The 18,555-nt window shown below is 38.2% G+C and overlaps 1 long non-coding RNA gene across 2 annotated transcripts in view; it reads right to left on the reverse strand.

Annotated features, from left to right (window-relative positions):
* Positions 1 to 895: 895 nt before the first annotated feature.
* LOC116466927 (uncharacterized) overlaps positions 896 to 18,555 on the reverse strand; it is a 73,494-nt gene continuing 55,834 nt past the window's right edge. The window contains exons 5-6 of one of the 2 annotated variants that reach the window (XR_009213125.1): positions 15,298 to 15,373; positions 896 to 1,291 (exon numbers count right to left, since the gene is read on the reverse strand). This is a non-coding gene — a long non-coding RNA (uncharacterized LOC116466927). Of the gene's footprint in view, positions 1,292 to 13,962; positions 14,096 to 15,297; positions 15,374 to 18,555 lie in introns of those variants that run through there. The other variant, XR_009213126.1, reaches the window with a different exon arrangement.

The raw sequence follows: 18,555 nt of genomic DNA on the forward strand, positions 1-18,555 counted from the left end.
TTAACCTAATAATTGTGGAAAATACATCATGTTCCAGGTATCATGCTTAATGTTTATCCTCTGTTATTTCATTAAATTTCAGAGGAAACTTTTGAAGCTGACACAATAATGCCATTTTGTAAATGGCAAAACTAAGGCTTACAGGTGTAACTTTTCAGAAATAGCATAAGAGCCAAGATTTGGATTCAATAGTCTTTATAGAACTGGTTCTCCTAATAGAATACTGTACACACACATTGGAAGTGTTTTGGGGTATAATACATTTTATTGATTTTGCCATATATTACAGATCTATACAACAGGAATCTTGCATAAAATCTGAAAATTTGACCTCATTTCAATTGATTGGTTCATTAGCTCCGCAACAACATTTATCAAGTGCTTACTATGTACCAGGAGCTTCAACAATGACCAAAAAAGGCATGGTCTCTGACTGTAAGAAATTTATAGTGGCCAGGCACGGTGGCTCACGCCTGTAATCCCAGCACTTTGGAAGGCTGAGGCAGGCGGATCACGAGGTCAGGAGATCGAGACCATTCTGGCTAACACAGTGAAACCCCATCTCTACTAAAAAATACAAAAAAATTAGCCAGGCGTGGTGGCGGGCACCTGTAGTCCCAGCTACTCGGGAGGCTGAGGCAGCAGAATGGTGTGAACCTGGGAGGTGGAGCTTGCAGTGAGCCGAGATCATGCCACTGCACTCCAGCCTGGGCGACAGAGCAAGACTTCGTCTCAAAAAAAAAAAAAAAAAAAAAAAAGAAAGAAATTTATAGTCTAGCAGGGATACAGACATTAATTTATTATAAGTGTAATTTAGTTTAATTCATGCCAAGTTTCATTTTTGTATCACATTATGATAAAGTATACAGTGTTTTAAAGGCATTTAATAGGGGGACCTAAAATAGAATCAGGAGGTTAGAGAGGACTTTCCTTAGGGAACAGCATTCAGGCTGAGAATTAGAGATGAGTTCAGTGGATTGAGGTAGGATAATACATTCAGTAGATAAAATAGGAATAAGAGAGATAGGTCTATTTTTTAATGAAGAATAACCACATACCTGGGTTCTTAGTAGTTTTGACTACCCTTGCCTCCATCTGTTCTGTTTTGAGTATGTTTTATTTTGTTTGTACTATGTTTTTACCATGTTTGCTCTCTCTTCTTTAGTTCTGTAATTATTCTCTTTGATGAATGAAAATGAAGTATTATTAGTAGTTCTCATTTTCTTTCTGGTATAAGCAGTATTAGTAGTTCTCATTTTCTTTCTGGTATAAGCATACAGGCAAATGAATGCTGAAAGGTAGAAAGTTGACATTTCTTTACTTTGTGAACTTTTTGGCTATGCCCCACTGTGTGTTTTGAGCCAGAGTGTGGCATGGCATCTGTGTTGTGGCCTCAGAGGACAGTGACATGATGTCATCAGAGATCTACCAGAGAGCTGCTCTCCCAGCATCATGTACTTGACAGAGGAAAACACTGCAAAAGGTCTAAAACCAAGGGTCACAGTATCTGTAAATGCTACACAAATTATCACTTGCTATTTGCTATTCATCTTAATGTAATTATTTCTGTGATTATTCCAAATTATTTCATTTTACAGTTTCTGCTTAGAAAGAAAGCACTGACTTCATCTTTAGCTACTATTCTGAAATCAGTCATAGTGACTACAATCCCTTGTTTTCTTCACAAAAGAAAGAAATCAGATGACCTTTGCTCTGACCTTTGACTTGATATCTACAAAAGCTAATTATAGGGTAGGTCAACTTCCTTTATCATTCAGAGACATTTGGTAAAGCTCTACTCTTCAATTTTTTTTTAAGTCACTTAGAGGGCTATTTAGGGCTGTATACAGTATGATTAAATCTAGAAAGAAATAGTTAATTTGGAATTTTGGCCATCAACATTGATTTTCTCAAAACCAATCAAGTATAACATGGAAGCTGTATAAGTCAGCAATTAAAATCAGTGTTTCACTAACAAAATGAAATCAGTTATCTGCTGGTCTGGTGGTTACAGGTCATAGACATAGAGATACACGGTCTGAGACCTTCAGCATTAAACCTCTCTCAGTTTTCACCACCACTCCCTCTACTGCTACATCAGCAAGAAAAGGACTGCAGCAACTGTGTAGTACTTAAACTGTAAAGGTTACTTTGCTAATAAAGAGATGAATGCCCCCAAGATAGAGCACAGTCATCCATTCCTGTAGTGCATGTAACTTATTTACCTTTCATATAATTGTTATGCTTATAAATAGAAGCTTAAAAAGGATAAAAATTCAGAAGAGAAAAAAAGCGTTAGGTAGTCAATGATGCAACCACCCAGCATTGCACTTTCTCCCCAAGCTTCCCTTGGCAATCTTTTTCTCAGGCTAAGAGTAAAGGTCTGATTCCTTTTGTTCATTTCAGCCACCGCCCTTTAGCGATCTGAGTCTGAGCAAGACTGCCACGCCCAATCAAGGGACAAAGGCAGAAATAAGGGAAACTCTGGGCACGGAAACAGCTTGACTTCATTTATACCTGTGCAATATGTTGGGCTCAGTGACATGAAGGTGCAAATCAGTTGCTATCTCTATAAACAAACAATTAAAACAAGAGGCTTAAAATTTATATCTATGTTCTGAAATGCTATCTGGTAAAAGTATTCTTTTCCTAGAAAGAAAGAGATGTGGCCAAAGTGGTCTCTGATTTTCAGAAAAAGGGTGAATGCTGCCCCCTTTTGACTGAGCGCAATATATACCGTGTATCCATAAACCTGAAACATAAAGCAATGCACAATGAGAATAAAGATCTTATTTCTGTAATGAGAAATCTGATTAAATATTGGAAGCTAGAAAGTATAAAGGGGCTCAAAGTTGATCTAGTACAAGTCTCAAGGGGCCTTTTCTAGCTTCTTGGAAGATTGGTCATCCTTCATCCAGGCTTCTGTATAATTTTCGTTGTGTCTCTTTTGTAGATTCTCAATTCTGTCTGGAGTGATCATATGAGTTTACCGCACTGTTTCTCCCACCAGTGACAGACTCTTTGAAAGACTGAGCTACATCTTTTTATTTTGCCTATGTGACTCTCACAGTGCCTACAAAGACTTGTGCATAGTGGGTTCTCATAAATAAATGTTTATTAAATACAAATACGTAGATGAGGTCATCATAGTCTGTAGTTGTGAGTAGTTCTCTCTTTAAAAAGCTAATGAGTCTGTCTGGGATTTAAAGTTGACATTCACACAAATGGTGCCATACTTTAACCCAAGAACGGCAAACTTTTATGCACACATCCCTGGCTTATTTATAAATTATATGCATCTATTACTGAACTGTTATATAAGTTAAAACATAAAAATTAAACAAGAGAAAAAAACTTAGTCACACTATGTAAAGACATAACATTGAGTGAAAGAAACTAGGCACAAAAGAGAACATACTGTATGATTCCATTGATATAACACTCAAAAACAAGCAAAACTAATGCATAGGCATACCTGAGAAATATTGTGGGTTTAATTCCAGACCACCATAATAAATAAAATATTGCAATAAGATGAATATCACAATAAAGCAATCACATGAATTTTTTTGTTTGCCAGTGCATATAAAAGTCATGTTTACACTGCCGGGCATGGTGGCTCACTCCTGTATTCCCAGAATTTTGGGAGGCCAAGATGAGCAGATTGCTTGAGCCCAGGAATTCAAGACCAGACTGAGCAATATAACAAAATCCTGTCTCTACAAAAAATACAAAAATTAGCCGGGCATGGTGGTGTGCACTCGTGGTCCTGGCTACTCTGGAGGCTAAGCTCGGCATGAGCCTAGAGGCAAAAGTTGCTGTAAGTGAAGATCATGCCACCACACTCCAGGCTGAGTAGCAGAGTGAGACCCCATCTCAAAAAAAAAAAAAAAAAAAAGCAAGTGATCATCTGAGTTGTAATCCTTTTGCTGGTGGGGGATCTTGTCCTGATGCTAATGGCTGCTGACTGATCAGGGTGGTGGTTGTTGAGGGTTGGGGTGGCTGTGGTAATTTCTTAAAATAAGACAACAGTGATGGGAGTGTAAATTAGTTCAAACATTGTAGAAGACAGTGTGGTGATTCCTCAAGGATCTGGAACTAGAAATACCATTTGACCCAGTGATCCCATTACTGAGTATACCCAAAAGATTATAAATCATGCTACTATAAAGACACATGTACAGGTATGTTTATTGCAGCACTACACACAACAGCAAAGACTTGGAACCAACCCAAATGTCCATCAATGATGGACTGGATTAAGAAAATATGGCACATACACAACATGGAATACTATGCAGCCATAAAAAAGGATGAATTCATGTCCTTTGCAGGGACATGGATGAAGCTGGAAACCATGATTCTCAGCAAACCATCACAAGGACAGAAAACCAAACACTCCATGTTTTCACTCATAAGTGAGAATTGATCAATGAGAACACATGGACACAGGGAGGGGAACATCACACACCAGGGCCTGTCAGGGGTGGGGAGCTGGGGGAGGATAGCATTAGGAGAAATACTTAATGTAAATGACAAGTTGATGGGTGCAGCAAACCAACATGGCACATGTATACATGTGTGACAAACCTGCACGTTGTGCACATGTACCCTAGAACTTAAAGTATAATAATAAAAAAAAGACAACAATGACATTTGCCACATTGATTAATTCTTCCTTTCACAAAAGATTTCTCTGAACCATGAGATAAGGCTTGATAGCATTTTACCCACAGTAGAACTTCTTTGAAACTTGGAGTTAATCCTTTAAAACCCTACCCACTTCTTGATTAAGTTGATGTAATATTCTAAGTCTTCTGTTGTCATTTCAACAATGTTCATAGCATCATCACCAGGAGTAGATTTTATCTGAAGAAACCACTTTCTCTGCTCATCCATAAGAAGTAACTGCTCATACATTCAAGTTTGATCATGAGATTGCAGAAAATCTGGCTGAAATATCTTCAGATTATACTTTTAACTCTATTTCTCTTGCTGTTTCTGCCACATCTGCAGCTACTTCCTCCACTGAAGTCTTGAACTCCTCAAAGTCATCCATGAGGACAGGAATCAACTTCTTCCAAACTCCTGTTAACGTTGATATTTTGACCTCTTCCCATGAATCATGAAGGTTCTTAATGACATCTAGAATGGTAAATCCTTTCCAGAAGGTTTTCGATGTAGTTCATCCAGATCCATCAGTGGAATCACTATCTGTGGTAGTGATATCCTTAAAACTGTATTTCTCAGATAATAAGACTTGAAAGTCAAAATCACTACTTTATCCATGGGCTGCAGAAAGCATGCTGTTTTAGCCAGCATTAAAAGAACATTAATCTCCTTCTACATCTCCATCAGGGCTGTTGGGTCTGAGTTAGGTGCGTTGTCAATGAGCAGCAATATTTTAAAAGAATTTTTTTTTTTTTCCTGAACAGTAGGTTTCAATGGTATGCTTAAAATACTCAGTAAACCATGCTATAAACAAATGTGCCATCATCCAGGCTTTGTTGTTCCATTTGTAGAGCAACAGACTTAGTAGATCTGGCATAATTATTAAGGGTCTTAGGATTTTCAGCACAAAAAATGAACATTGACTTCAACTTAAAGTCATCAGTTGCATTAGCCTCTAACCAGAGAGTCAGCCTGTTCTTTGAAGCTTTGAAGCCAGGCATTAATTTCTCCTCTCTAGTTATGAAATCCTAGATGGCTCTTCCACTATAAGTCTGTTTCATTTACACTGAAAATCTGTTGTTTAGTGTAGCCACCATCATCAATTAACTTAGCTAGATATTCTGGGTAACATGCTGTAGCTTCTTCATCAGCACTTTCTGCTTCACCGTGTACTTTTACGTTATGGGGACAGCTTCTTTCCTTAAACTTCATGAACCAACTCCCGCTAGTTTCAAACTTTTTTCTGCAGCTTCTTCACCTCTCTCAACCCTCACAGAATTGAATCCAGGACCTTGCTCTAGATTATGCTTTGGCTTACAGGAATGTTATGGCTGGTTTGATCTTTGATACAGACCACTCAAACTTTCTCCATATCAGCAATAAGGCTGTTTCACTCCTTTCTTTTTTTTTTAATCATTTGTGTGTTCACTGATGTAGCACTTTTAATTCCTTCAAATAATTTTCTTTGCACATCTTTGTTAACTGTTTGGCTCAAGAGGCCTATCTTTGGGCCTCTCTCAGCTTTCAGCATGACTCCCTCACTAAGTCTAATCATATCTAGGATTTGATTTAAAATCAAAGTTGTACAACTCTTCCTTCCTTTTTTTTTTTTTGGTTCGACACTTAGAGGCCATTGTAGACATTGTAGGGTTATTATTGATCTAATTTCAACATTGTTGTGTATCAGGGAATAGGAAATCTTGAAGACAGGGAGAGAGACAGGAATGACCTGTTGGTGGAGCAGTCAGAACACACACAACATTTATTAATTAAGCTTGCTGTCTGATATGGACATGATTTGTGGTGCCTCAAAACAATTGCAATAGTGTTAGCTTGGTGCAAAAGTAATTGGGTTCTTTGCCATTAAAAGTAACGGTGAAACCGCAATTACTTTTGCTCTAACCTAATAACATCAAAGATCACTGATCACAGATCACCATAATAGATATAATAATGGAAAAGTTAGAAATATTGCCGGAATTACCAAAGTGTGACATAGAGACACAAAGTGAGCACGGCACATGTTGTTAGAAAAATGGTGCCAATAGACTTGCTCTATGTAGGGTTGCCACAAACCTTCAATTTGTAAAAAAACACATTACCTGTGATGTGTGATAAAGTGAAGTGTGATAAAACAAGGTATGCCTGTGTGGAGTTAGGAGTCAGGATAGTGATTAACTTTGAGAATATTGATTAAAAAGGAGAACAAGCATGACTTCTATAATGCTACTAAGGTTTTATTTCTTGATCTTGATGTTGGCTGCACATGTATGCGCAGTTTGTGAAAACTTATTAAGCTATATGCTTATATGCACTTGTCTGTATATATTATACTTCTTTAAAAATGTTGGCCAGGCGCAGTGGCTCACACCTGTAATCCTAGCACTTAGGGAGGCCGAGACAGGTGGATCATCTGAGGTGAGGAGTCTGAGACCAATCTGAGACCAATCTGGCCAACATGGTGAAACCCCACCTCTAGTAAAAATAGAAAAATTAGCCAGGCATGGTGACACATATCTGTAGTCCCAGCTACTCGAGAGGCTGAGGCACGAGAATCACTTGAACCCAGGAGGCAGAGGTTGCAGTGAGCCAAGATGGCACCACTGCCCTCCAACCTGGGTGACAGAGCAAGGCTCTGTTTAAAAAAAAAAAAAATACACAATATTTTTTTCAGTGTAGGGGACAGAGAACAGGCAACCTAGAAGACTGAATTGCATATTTCCTGGGGTGCATACTTCCCATTTTAGATACCTCTGCTTTAATTAACAAAGCTAACCAAACTCATCTTCTGGTCAGACAGGAAGACACCTTCAATATGTGACAATGTTCTAGCAGGAATGCCTTACATCAGTTCCTAGTTGCTATAGCAACTACAGGGCTCCTATTCTCCTTGAAAAGAAGTATGTTCCTCTTTCTGCCCCTCTCAGGTCCCTAACACATTAATGCTGACTTTGGAAAGTGATTTCATGCATGTGAACCTAACTTCTGAGATAAAAGAGAGCACTTTCACAATGATGAACTTAATGTTTGCCTCCTCAGCCTCAGATTTCTTATCTGTAAAATGGTCTTGTAAAGTCTTGTGAGGAAGATTTGCCACATTAAAATTTAATAAAGACAGGGTCTGACAACTGTTGATCTTTAAGAAGTTTCAATTCTTAGAGAAAATGTCCTCCTCTCAGAGTCAGAAGATCCATATTTCAGACCTGATTCAGCCAGTCACTGCGGTGAAAACTTAAGAATGTCACTAAATCTTTTTGCATCTTCATTACTGCAACTGTAAAATGACCAGGTGGCCTTCAAGTTACAAAGGTATGCACTTAGATGTAAATAAAGACAAAAAGAACAATACAAAACTCTGCCAGCTGGTGAGTAGAGGTTCAATTTGTCCCAGCTGCATAATTAGAATTTTATGACTTGCTGGACACTTGCTTCCTTGGCTTTTCACTTTATTACAACAATTTCCTGTAATAGTATAATTTCCTGTTTTGTTCCTTGCCTTCCTTTTACCTTGCTTTACCACATTGTGTTGTGGGACCATGAAGTTTTTTAAAAAAAAAGGACTCGAAGGAGACCCTAAGTCCTCTGACACACCGAATGAAAATTATGGCAGTAAGAGCAAACAAAAATGGGTCGGCCTGTGTTGAAAGGTGCAGCATGGAGAGTATATATTAGAAGGAAGGACGTCAGTTATTACATTTGCAGAAGCAAAGTAGAACAATACAAACCAATTGCTATTAAAAATGAACTGGAGATGATGCTATTTAAGAAAAATCTGGAATATTTTAAGCAGAAAAAAGCTAGTCAGAACAACAGGAGATTAGACCTTAAGTATAAATCTGCCTTTAGAGAATAATTAAGACTTCAAAGCAAGGAGGAACACTGTTAGAGACAGATGGGCACAACTCCAGAAAATATATTGATGCCTATACCTAAATATTTAGTAATAATGCATATATGAAAAGACATACATAAAAGGTGTTGGAAGATATATAAAGATTCTATGCACTTTTCAAGACTCTGGGATGATTGAACAGAACTAAAGAAACAAAAGACTATGAAATTGTTGATATGCAGCCTTTCATACTTATCTCATTAATATTATTGAGACAAGAGCTGAGTAGAACTAAGATTAGACTATGTTATAGGCAGAGTGATGGATGAACATAATTGCAAAGAAGAAATATGGGACAGAGAAGAAAATGGGAAATTAGAGTTAGCTTTCAAAGACAATAAAAGTAATAAAGAGAAGCAGCCCAAGATAAGTGTCCTTGTAGAGAAGAATAGGTAACAAAAACGCAGTTATCTTCATCTGGGGAAGGCTGAAAGGCCGATGCAAATGTTAGAACTGTCCACAGGAAAAATCAGGGGTGGGATGAGCTGGCTTAATTCACAGTCTGAGAGTGGTCGTTTTAAGCTTACTTTGGATAATCCACCATGTGAATACTACCCAATTCAGGTGCAGAAGTTGCTTTAACAAATGATAAAGATTGTTTTCAGAGAAATTAACTTTGTCATGTAAAGCAAGGATCTTGGGGCTGGTGAGGAAAGCTTATGAACTCCTAAAACTGTATACTCCACCAAAGTACACATGTGAGACACTGGTAAGGGGTTTCTGAATATCCTGAATGCAATTAGAACTATTAGATGAAATAGTTCCTAGATCCACGCTTCTCAAACTGTATTGGAAATATGAATCGCCTTGGGGTTTTTTTAAATGCAGATTCTGATTTACTAGGTCTAAGAGCCTGAGATTCTGCATTTGTAAGAAGCTCTTACATTACCCAGGTAATGCCTATATCTGGATGATGATACACTTTTTGTATGAAAGTAAACACGCACATTTTAAAAGGGAAAAGAAACATGAACAGCATGAGATATACACCAAATCATCATTAATTCTAGTTAGAGATTGAATTGTTCATTTAATAATAAAAAGATAGCTAAATATAATTCCAGACCTCCAGAAGTTCACTATCTACTTAAAGGCACATTACATTGTAGCTGTCCACATGACTGAGCATTACAGTAGGAGTATGATTATGGTGCTTTGGAGCACAGAGACAGGGTGAGCCAGCAATAGAGGGGAAGAAAAAAGAAATAGCACAGAGGCCAGGCAAGTAGTTTAGTATTGCTTAAGTGCAGAATTCATTTAGAAGAGGCAAGAAGATGAGGATGGATAGGTAGATAGAGGTCACTAACGTTCTGGTTCTCTATCCTAGAGGCATTTGAACATTATCTTATCAGCAATGTTAAGCCATTGAAGTGAACAAACATGACATAATTGGATTTGTGTGTATAAACAGCCATTCTTACCTATGGTGTAGGATATGAGTTATGAGTGTGATTGGGCCCAGAGATGGGTAAAGTATTTTACTAGCCCCATCAAAAAAATAAGAAGGCTTGAAGTAAATCAGTGGCCATCAAAATAAAGAGGGAGGTAAGACTAAGGAATATGTGTTTAAGCCAGCTGCTGCAGTACAAACCAAGGTTCCAAATGAAGTACTCCACAAAGAAACCTTCAAATAAAGAAAGGCGATTGTTTCCATGCTTATTCTCCAGAAACCAAGTTAACAGAAGTTCATATATTTTAACTTATGTCTATAATATAATGATCTGTTTTGAGCAAGAGGGTGATAACAACAGAAAAGTACATAAAATGAACTAGAATTTTAACATAAAAGAGCTAGAAATATCACATGCTGTCTTGGCATCTGAAATGAAGGGATGGAAAGAAGCCTCCATTTTTTCTGCAGTCTAAACCAAAAAAAGCTTTGTCCTAAATATGCAAAGAAGGTGAAAGCCTACTTAAGCGCTAACTATGGCACTTGGAGAAATAGTGAAAGCCTGAATTAACCACCAAACAATGAACAATTTGGAGATGGATTTAGAAAAAAGTATTACTACATAACAGATGCTGCCCCAGGCTCCATTGATCTGAAAAGATATTTAAAAAAAAAACTGAAGGTCATGGCAGCAACCAAAAACTGTTTTCTGTATCAGGCCCTTATTAACATCGTCCCATGGAAGAGGCTCTTTTCAATTCTCCCCGAGAGAGGCTCAAAAGTAGCTTCTGGACAACTAACACCATTAAATTTACCATTTGTGGACATGGGCCACACAGCTTCATGTCCTGGCCTCTCCTGTTACTGGCTGCTTACCTCTCTGTTAATACTGTCTCCCTCGGTATGAACTTGCAGTTACATCCATCCCTCCACTGGCATCCCAGCTACACTCCCAGAAGTCAACCCTTCTTCCAATTGCTTTTAGACATTGCTGTTCTCCCTGCCATTCCTTTGATACCCCAGAACACACCTACTAGCCTCAACTGGCTAAAAGGTGGGTGGATTCCCTGCCTTCTAGCACATGCGGGCCTTTGCATACTCTTTTCTGCTACAGGGCTTTGCTCCCACTTGCGTAGTCTTCATTTGCTTCCCATCCCGACTCCCACAGAAGATTTGCCTCTACTCTTATCTATGTTTTCCTGCCCTCTATTGCCAGATTCAGTTCCAACTCCTACCTTTGGACCTTACCTGCACAGCAAAATCCCATTCAAAACTCCTCTTATTAGAACTGATAGTGCTACTTTTAATTGAGAAAAGACTCAGTACTCAACTGAAATTATTTAAATGTATTGGAAAAGATAAATGCTATACATAAGAAATGAGTAATGTCAGGCTAAGTTTGCTGGGTATTGTACTTTAAATGCAAGCTGTATAAGCCATATGGCTACTAGAAGAAGCCCTAGTCCTAAGTACCTCACTCATTAAGAAGGAGGAACTACTTTATCAAAAGGCAATGATGGTGGGACGTGGTGGCTCACTCCTGTAATCCCAGCACATTCGGAGGCCAAGGCAAAAGGATTGCTTGGTCCCAGGAGTTTGAGACCAACCTGGACAACATAGTGAGACCTTGTCTGTACAAAAAATAAAAAATTAGCAGGGCATGATGGTGCATGCATGCCTGTAGTCCCAGCTACTTGGGATGCTGAGAATGGGAAGATTGCTTGAAACCAGGAGGTGGAGGCAGCAGTGAGGCGTGATCGCACCACTGCTCTATGGTCTGGGTGACAGAATGAGACCTTGTCTCGTTAAAAAAAAAAAAAAGTAAATGACTTTTTAACTGAAAAGTACAAAGTACATCTTTTCTTTCTGCCTTGGCTTTTGTGATACTAGGCTCTTATAGTTTTATTTCTGTGTGTTAGTTTTCTATTGCTGCCATAACAAATTATCACAAACTTAGAGGTTAAACACCCAGTTAGTATCTCACAGTGAGTGGGTCAGAAGTCTGGGAATAGAATGGCTCAGCTGGATCCTCTGCTAAGGGCCTCACAAGGCAGGAATCAGGGTGTCAGCTGGGCTCTTATCTGGGGCTCTGGGGAAGATTCTGCTTCCAAACCCATTACAGTATTGATAGAATTCAGTTCCTTGTGATTGTAGGAACTCATTTTCCTGTTTCTTTGACATATGATCCACTTAATCTCTAAGTCAAGGAGGACAGTTCTAATCCTTCTTAGGCTTCAAATATCTGACTCCTCTTTAACCATCAGGCAGAAAATGAGCTCTGCTTCCCAGGGCTTACATGAGTAGATTAGGTTCACCTAGACAATCCAGAGAAGCTCCCTATTTTAACATCAGCTGATTAGCAACCTAAATTACATCTTTAAAGACCTTTGGACATATTCATAGGAGTAACCTGAGGAGGTGAAGACCATGAAGGCCAACATTTTGCCTAACAGATTCTACATCACTGCAACTCTTCCTTGGACTCCATTGTTAGCCCATCTCTATCTGTACCAAGGTTTTCAACCCTGACTGCTTATTATGATTACCTGATTACCTGGAGAATAATTTAAAAAATGGATGCCCAGTCCTCGAGATCAACTAAAGCACAATCTTTTGGGTGGGGCTGCCTCAGTGGTTTTCAAAAACTCTCCAGGTGATCCTATGGTAGCCTAAACTGAGAACCATTGATCATCACTCTTTTCCTGAATCAGCTTATCAATTGATGGACATGATTTTAGTCATCATCTCTGTAATAATAATTCTCCAGTTTGTGGGCTGGGCACGGTGGCTCACGCTTGTAATCCCAGCACTTTGGGAGGCCGACGCGGGCGGATCACGAGGTCAGGAGATCGAGACCACGGTGAAACCCCGTCTCTACTAAAAATGCAAAAAATTAGCCGGGCATGGTGGCGGGCGCCTGTAGTCCCAGCTACTCGGAGAGGCTGAGGCAGGAGAATGGCGTGAACCCAGGAGGCGGAGCTTGCAGTGAGCCGAGATGGCGCCACTGCACTCCAGCCTGGGTGACAGAGCGATACTCTGTCTCAAAATAATAATAATAATAATAATAATAATAATAATAATAATAATAATAAATAATAATAATAATAATAATAATACTAATAATAATAATAATAATAATTCTCCAGTTTGCATCTCTATCTCTGACCTCTCTTGCTGTATTCCAGACTCAAATTTCAAAAATGCCTACTAATGAGGAAATCAGTCCTTCCATGGTCATTAGATCTTTGTGTCACATGTTCTAAAAATTTAAATCACAGCTAAAAAATATCTTTAATATTTTACTCTCCTAGGAAACTACTGTAACCCTTTATATAAACCAGATATTTATTATTTATATGTGACCACTTTTGAATGTTTGCTAAAAGTCTTTTCAAAAAGACTTTTGAACTTTGTTCACCCATAACAAACTCCTTTTCCCCTTCCATGTTGTCACTTGTTTTCCTATTTCCCACCTAAATATGGGTCACTAGGCCTTTCCTGCCTCTGGTCACAAAGCAATTCTCAGAGAAGTTTTAGGATATACTTTTGTATATTAAAAAAAATGTAAGTGTGATGTTCTAAGGGACCAGGAAATGATAGTACCCAGGTTTGGCTATGAATACCCCATTCCTTCCTTGCTACAATGCCAGCCTTATGAAAAATAATAGTTTCATTTTTATCCTGAATATGTGTTTTCCTCCATAACAACCTAGAACAATTCAATATAGATGTCCTGTAATGGCTTCAAATTCAACATATCCGAAACAAATTCACCAACTAATGATGGATTGCTCAATTGCCAATCCAGCCTTAATGACTAAAAGTTTTCGCCAGAATGTAACCTTGCACAGAGCTCTCAGCTGAGCCAAATGATATTTGGAAAAACATATATATATATAAAAATACGTGTGTGTGTGTGTGTTTGTGTGTGTGTGTGTGTGTGTGTGTGTATATATATATATATAACAAATATATATATTTGGAAAATACTTACTAGGTAGCCAAAAAATAATGAGTCTCCTAGAAGGAAGCCAAGAAAAGGCAGGATACAATATAGAGCATTGGTCTATGTAGTTCTTTAGTTTACAATTCAATAAAATCATCCCATTTAAAATTAATCTGCTTTTTATTTTTGGTACCACCTGTGGTAGAAAGATAATGTCTACATGATTCCGCATGCACATATCAGACTTTCTCTTTTAGCTTTCAATTATGCTTAAAACATAAACTTCTTACCACAACCACAAGGCTCTGCAAAGATAGGGTCCCTGCCTACCTCTGCAACGGTATTTAGAGCCATTATCACCCTAACTCTGTCCTAACTATATGAACCTTCAGTTCCCCCAAAATGCTAACTTCTCTCCCCACCTCAGAGCTTTCATCTAGGCTGATCTTTCTGCCTGAATTCCTTATGCTGCCTTCTCTTTGTCCTGTTAACATCTGTATCCTTCAGGTCTTCACTTAAATAATTATTTTTTCTTCAAAGAGGTTTTCATTGGCTCCCTCTACCTCAAAAAATCAAGTTAAGATCATCACATTGCCTTTCAAACAGCCTCTATTGTTTTGACCCTCGTAGCACTAGTCACAGTTTTAATTATTATAATTATTAATCTTTTATTGTGTGTTCAATGCACCACTAGATTACAATCAGTAAACTGTCAGGAACCATTTTGTTTTCCTCTGTGTATAGTGCCTTACACAGTTTCTAGTATTAGGTACTCTACTTGTTGAATGAATAAATACATGAATGGAAGAACACATTTCTTAAAAACCTTATTTGACCATCGAAGGTCATGTAGCTTGATACAGCATCATTCTTTTTGTGCTCATGTCTACTTTCTGGTAATGGAGGGAGAAAATCTTAGTCATAGTATAGCGTACCTTTTGACCTAAATACCATAAAATTTTATTATTCAATCTATATAAATACAATATTCTAGGGATAGGTACTCTTCTGGTCAGTAACCAGGTTACATATTTCCATCTTTTCTGTCTTGTAACAAAGTGTTGGTCATAGTCACCTGATCAGAACTGTGGGAACTATTGTGGAAAAACATCTATTATACACTAATATATGATTCCTTTTCCTCATCTGCCACTTGTTCTTATTACAAAGAGCACACATAACCTTCAAAACTGCTCTTCTTTCAAGAGCAGTGACAGATACTTCCTGATGACAGTGATTTCTTGAAATCCAGTATTAAAATATCATTTCCTCTACGGAGAACATTGTAATTGTTCTATCAAAATTGGAAAAGCTCCTTCCCTTGAACCAAGCAACTCCCCTGAGGAATACTGTAATGTCTTATCAACCGATTATTTTCATTTGTGTTATTAAACTTACCTGTTGCTGATGTCCTAATGCATGTCTCATAAGAATTCTGGAATTGCGTATGTAGGAATTAATCTGTAGTCGGTTTCTAAAAAAAGTAAAAAATAAAAAATTTTTTAAAAGGCCTAGCCTTATCCTTATCCTTGCCCTCTCTCTTTATCATTTCATGTTTGCTAATGTTGGCAGTAAATTAGTCAGGCTGGGTTCATTAGAAGAGGATTCCATTCCTATCATCTCCAAGAGAGAAAAGTCTTAAGTAGAGGACACAAAGAATTTACTAGATTCAAAGTTTTTTATTGATCCTAAACTGGATATTAATAGTAATCATCCATCTATGAATACCAGAGTTTTTAACTCCAAGAGAAAAAAAATGGTTTCATTTCAACTATGGAATTTATAGCCTTTCCATAAATCAGCATTACTATTCTACACATTTAAGAATGGAGATCCAACTCTATTGTGACTGTCCTAGTTGTAGGAAACTAACAGCAAATATCTTGGACTTATGAGTCCTCAGCAGAGCCATATGTAACTTTTACTTACATCAATGTTCTGCCTTCTTCCCAGTACACAGAATTTTGTAACAAGTTAAACCCCATGACACAGTGGCATTCACAACTATCCTCATTATTTCCTGCTCTCAGACCTCCAGGAATGTGTCCCAACACATGTGGACTCTGTACTCAGACATGTTATGCTGTCAATAGTAGAAAAAAGGAATGGAAGAGTTAGCCAGAACCAGCAAAATTGGGGTTATGGGAGATAACTTGGCAGTAAGGCTGGTCTTCAAAGAGGAGTATAAATTTGAACCTAGTCCAGACTTATGCTGATATTCAGGGGATTCTACCTAAGAAGACAAAGCACTATAGGAAGAGTCTCTGGATAGTAGCTATACTCCTTGTTGGGCACACTTTGGTCTGCGATTAAGTTAGTCCAGTTTGAAAGTGGCCCGAAAGAAAGTTCAGTCCCCAGAGAAAGCAGATTTACGGAAAAAAAAGAAAAAGGATTAGAGTATTAGGTCAATGATGAGGAGGTTAAACCAAGGCTATTGTCCCAGCAGAAAGTTAGATTGCACACCAGACAGGAAGCGGAAACCATGCACATGGACTAGTTACATATGTTGAACATTACTGGGTAGATTGCCCCTTACTGCAGAAGCATGCAGCAAAGGGCTTTGCTCAGGACACTAAAACTCAGCCTGGAGGCCACAGACCATTTCCAGACTCTATTCACTTATAAATTTGAACAATTAAAGTACTGACAAGTTTGATTTCCACTGGTTCAGGGAGTTGTAGAATTTAACCTATAGGAGAAAGGTTGTTGGTGCTGGTGTTTGGACAAGACGGGGAAAAAGCAAGAACTGAGTAATAAATATCTATAAGAAAATGAGGGCTAAGGAACTAGGAGACACTTGAATGGCTTTAGAATAGGAATAATCAGCCTTGCATCCCAGAGATGAAGCCCACTTGATTATGGTGGATAAGCTTTTTGATGTGCTGCTGGATTTGGTTTGCCAGTATTTTATTGAGGATTTTTGCATCAATGTTCATCAAGGATATTGGTCTGAAATTCTCTTTTTTGGTTATGTCTCTGCCAGGCTTTGGTATCAGGATGATGCTGGCTTCATAAAATGTGTTAGGGAGGATTCCCTCTTTTTATATCGATTGGAATAGTTTCAGAAGGAATAGTACCAGTTCCTCCTTGTACCTCTGGTAGAATTCGGCTGTGAATCCATCAGGTCCTGGACTCCTTTTGGTTGGTGAGCTATTGATTATTGCCACAATTTCAGAACCTGTTATTGGTCTATTCAGAGATTCAACTTCTTCCTGATTTAGTCTTGGGAGGGTGTATTTGTCGAGGAATTTATCCATTTCTTCTAGATTTTCTAGTTTATTTGCATAGAGGTGTTTGTAGTATTCTCTGATGGTAGATTGTATTTCTGTGGGATCGGTGGTGATATCCCCTTTTTCATTTTTTATTGCATCTATTTGATTCTTCTCTCTTTTCTTCTTTATTAGTCTTGCTAGTGGTCTATCAATTTTGTTGATCTTTTCAAAAAACCAGCTCCTGGATTCATTAGTTTTTTGAAGGGTTTTTTGTGTCTCTATTTCCTTCAGTTCTGCTCTGATTTTGGTTATTTCTAGCCTTCTGCTAGCTTTTGAATGTGTTTGCTCTTGCTTTTCTAGTTCTTTTAATTGTGATGTTACGGTGTCAATTTTGGATCTTTCCTGCTTTCTCTTGTGGGCATTTAGTGCTATAAATTTCCCTCTACACACTGCTTTGAACATGTCCCAGAGCCATATAAACAGAACCAAAGACAAAAACCACATGATTATCTCAATAGATGCAGAAAAGGCCTTTGACAAAATTCAACAACCCTTCATGCTAAAAACTCTCAATAAATTAGGTATTGATGGGACGTATCTCAAAATAATAAGAGCTATCTACGACAAACCCACAGCCAATATCATACTGAATGGGCAAAAACTGGAAGCATTCCCTCTGAAAACTGGCACAAGACAGGGATGCCCTCTCTCACCGCTCCTATTCAACCTAGTACTGGAAGTTCTGGCCAGGGCAATCAGGCAGGAGAAGGAAATAAAGGGTATTCAATTAGGAAAAGAGGAAGTAAATTGTCCCTGTTTGCAGATGACATGATTGTATATCTAGAAAACCCCATTGTCTCAGCCCAAAATCTCCTTAAGCTGATTAGCAACTTCAGCAAAGTCTCAGGATACAAAATCAATGTACAAAAATCACAAGCATTCTTGTACACCAATCACAGACAAACAGAGAGCCAAATCATGAGTGAACTCCCATTCACAATTGCTTCAAAGAGAATAAAATACCTAGGAATCCAACTTACAAGGGATGTGAAGGACCTCTTCAAGGAGAACTACAAACCATTGCTCAATGAAATAAAAGAGGATACAAACAAATGGAAGAACATTCCATGCTCATGGGTTGGAAGAATCAATATCGTGAAAATGGCCATACTGCCCAAGGTAATTTATAGATTCAATGCCATCCCCATCAAGCTACCAATGACTTTCTTCACAGAATTGGAAAAAACTACTTTAAAGTTCATATGGAACCAAAAAAGAGCCCGCATCGCCAAGTCAATCCTAAGCCAAAAGAACAAAGCTGGAGGCATCACGCTACCTGACTTCAAACTATACTACAAGGCTACAGTAACCAAAACAGCATGGTACTGGTACCACAACAGAGACATAGATCAATGGAACAGAACAGAGCCCTCAGAAATGATGC

This window comes from Hylobates moloch, unplaced genomic scaffold (genome assembly GCF_009828535.3).
Source record: "Hylobates moloch isolate HMO894 unplaced genomic scaffold, HMol_V3 SCAFFOLD_4, whole genome shotgun sequence".
NCBI classification, from domain to species: Eukaryota; Metazoa; Chordata; class Mammalia; order Primates; family Hylobatidae; genus Hylobates; species Hylobates moloch.